Source organism: Schistocerca americana, chromosome 1 (assembly GCF_021461395.2).
Source record: "Schistocerca americana isolate TAMUIC-IGC-003095 chromosome 1, iqSchAmer2.1, whole genome shotgun sequence".
NCBI lineage: Eukaryota > Metazoa > Arthropoda > Insecta > Orthoptera > Acrididae > Schistocerca > Schistocerca americana.
Window position 1 is genome coordinate 559,408,325 of NC_060119.1, and position 3,696 is coordinate 559,412,020.

General features: G+C 42.0%; 1 non-coding gene across 1 annotated transcript; it reads right to left on the reverse strand.

The window, feature by feature from the left end:
• Positions 1-2,837: 2,837 nt before the first annotated feature.
• On the reverse strand, positions 2,838-2,912 carry Trnat-ugu. Its single transcript has one exon. It is a non-coding gene; the product is annotated as a tRNA-Thr (tRNA).
• Between the last annotated feature and the right edge of the window lie 784 nt (positions 2,913-3,696).

Consider the following 3,696-nt stretch of genomic DNA (forward strand, 5'->3'; position numbering starts at 1 on the left):
TAGTTAGTCTTGAATTACTGTCGATAGATGAAACTTTCAGTGTATGTTCCGAAGGGCCTAATGTTTTTCAAAACAGACTGCTCCCCAATAACTTCAAAAGGAGGGTTGTAAGGTGTCAGGCAAATCCAACACCTTCCATGAAAACCCTGACATGATAAGCAAATCCAGTAGTATGTCACATAGCTCCGAATAAATCGTGACATTAAATTAACCAAAGTAATACGAGTAACGAGTGAGCAAATGTAATACCACAGACTAACACAAGAATGCCTTAATGCATGTCATACCTTCCCACCGTGAGACAGACGCAGTTCCGAGGGGAGAAACGAGAACAGAAGCCAAGAGCAGAACCGTGTTAAGCTAGAAGGCCCTACGATAAGGGACGGACACCCACGTCGCCAGCTAACCGACAGGACAACCCCCCCCCCCAGCCCATGTTAAAAGCTAGAGCCCTCCAGAAGAACAGTATAGATCTTACGATAACACTAAAAGGGCCACACCAGCCGCAAGTTTTAGCGTGAGACTTTTTCGCGTCTCTATTACGTTGCAAACGTTAAAAACATTGCCCCACCACGAAAAGTATAACGTTTCTCATTGGATAGACAGAATTTTTGTAGGCAGAGCTTAAGGTTAACATTGAGACCCTGATTGGTCAGATGAAAACACAGCCAGATAGTTTTTTTAAACCAACTTCGGTAAATTGTAGTAAGGAGAAGTTAGAAAAGAGTTGCTTCGGAGACAGCGAGCTGTAGGGAGCTGCGCCGGCCGCCGCCCCCTGACGAACATCGACAAGGTAATGAATGCACGTGGTGCCGCATTTTTGAGCGCATAAGGCTTCACTCAGAACTGCAGAAGTCTCATCTGTTACATCCCCTTTTTACATAATACTAGTGTCGATCGTCAATTGAAGCTCATGGTATTCACATTTGCTACGTAAGTTAAAATCTGAAACGTGATGATTTTTCTGTTATATAATTATTGAGAAGCCACATCAGCCACTGTAATTTACGACAAGTTAGATAAGTAATTAAAGATAATTGAGGGTCACTGTAGACCATTTTGATAGTTTTCTCTTTTGTGAAGCTTAACTTAAACCTAGATTATAGATGTGATGTGGCATAGGTCATCCTTCGATCCATTGTAGAACTTAAAAACCCACTCAGGGAATATTCGTTCACAGTTTTGTTGAACGCATTTGGTTTTTATCATCCTGTATTGAAATATTTCCTTTTATCAATAGTGTAATTTATAAACAATGTTTTGTGAGTAGAATAAAATTTCCAATGGTAAACTTAACTGCTTTTTCGACGTTATTTTACCAGATAACTAAAAATAGGAAAGCATTGAACCCCTTCCACTAAATTTAGTTAATATTAAGATTCTTTTACAGAGAGTGCAGTGGAGCTGACGCTGAAATCATTAAGTATTTGGTTATATCATCGCTAGTCTCACTGAACTCTTCTGAATTCTATATGTCATGTGTGGTCTGGCGTCTCCTTACCAGCAACAGGTCCCAGGTTCAAACTAGTCAATTCCCCAAAAAACATGCTCAGAAAGTCGTTGCGCGAAAGTAGTAGGGAGACACGACATAGAACAACAGACACCACGGAGAATGTCAGAGGGTTAACTGGCCAACAAAACTCAATATCAAGGCCTTATACTTTAATAATGGAAACCTCTTCAAGAGTTATACGTCATACGTAAATTAATAAATTAATTTCAAGCATCATTTAATAATAGTGGACGGAGAAGATTTGACAACGATAGCATGATGTTCTGAGTGTTGCGAACCGTTGGTGCCGTTTTGTTTAGTGACCATTACTGCCAACTGCTGCGTCAGTAGAAGACCATTGGACCTCGTGAGACATGAAACAAACAGAAAAAAAGGTGAACCTCATAGGCAATATACATAATTAAACTTTTCTTGCTCATCTGACGTCGTTCAAGCGGAACCTAAGGACGGTGCTGCTGCACTGTAGCACCACAAAATGTACAGTGAGTCTTCACCATTTAAGTACTAAACACAGTGTTCACGTACTACAAAAATTGTAATGTTGGTTCACCGAGGACATCCGGTTAGATGTAAGAGAGGGCAGAGGGCTCTAATCTTGAAAGGTGAGATAAATGCCTAAATAAACTGCAAAGAGCAAACGCCCATCGTGACATTCCCATTCATAGAAGTATAAAAGTCTGCTCGAAACATAACATAAGATCATTTACAATTAAATAGCCACATTACAATAATTTTACGTTTTTATTAGCCTTAAATTCTGTAATTTGTCATTTTTCCTTGCAAACTGACATTTTTGTTACAGTCTTCAGTAAAAACAAAAAATATATATTAACTACTCAAAACTATATGACAGTACCAAAATCCTAAAAAGACAAACTATCGATCGAAAAATACGCATGTATTGGATGAGACACTAACTCAGTGTCCAGTGTTCCAATGAATCTAGCGCTCATCTTACATGATGTTGCATGGAATATAACTGCCAAAAGTCAAATTCTTTGTCTTCACCTTTTTACGTTACTCGGGGGTTTGCGTTTTAAAACATGTAGTGCCATCTACACCGATGGTAGGCAATAAATACGCTGTCGGAAAAAGATACTAAACCCTTTTACAGGTTTCCAGTTCATTCAAGACTTATTGTTGCAAGAGTTCATACAGAGTACACGAAGTTATTACGTTTATAGATCAATATTACCAGCGGTTCTGATGTACCAGTTATCGACACATGGTGAAACACCCGTATTAGTACGTAATTAGAATTATATTAATACCTTCAGCTGTTGACGGGCGTTGATATATATCAACGGGGACATGTGATAACGTATGCCCCGACTGGGACTCGAACCCAGGATCTCCTGCTTACATGGCAGATGCTCTATCTAGCTGAGCCACCGAGGGCACAGAGGATAGTGCGACTGCACGGACTATCTCGCGCACGCCTCCCGTGAGACCCACATTCTCACCTTGTATGTCCACACACTACATTCGTACATTCGTAGTGCCCCACCCCAACACACTCATTACTCGTGGAAGACATGCTTTCCAAGTCCCGTAAGAGTTCGGGGAATATGCGTGCATCCGCACAGAAGAAGAAGATCATGGCCAGTATTGCCAGAACTATATATTTATATGGATAAGGTGTCTGTTCTTTTGGACATGTCCGAAAGAACAGACACCATATCCCTATAAGTACGTATTAGTATGTGGTGTATCGTCCACTGGCAGCAATGCAGGCGCTGTCTCTGGCATCCAGTCGATCATACAAAGGGGGTGCGTTACGGCACACCTGCTCGACGTGTCCAAGTAGAGTTGTTGGTTGGCGAGTCACAAGAGGCACCTCTCATTCCATCATATCCCACACACGTTGGATTGTAGACAAGTCTGGAATTTGTGCTGGCCAGAGAAGTTGCTGCACGCGTTACGGAGTACCTTGAGTTCCGCCGGCAGCGTGAATGCGAGCATTATCCTATTGGAACAACACATCACCTTTTTGCTGCAGGAACAGCTAAAGACTGGGTCTAACAACATTCTGCAGGTACCGAGTGCTGGTTAGCTTCCCCTCCAGAGACACTGAAGGTGGACTCCAGACCAGAATACCTGGGGATGGGCCAGTGTGTCTTGAAAGAATGCACCCCACGAGACAGCACTCACCAGGACCACGTCGTACACCCGAGCGCCTATCA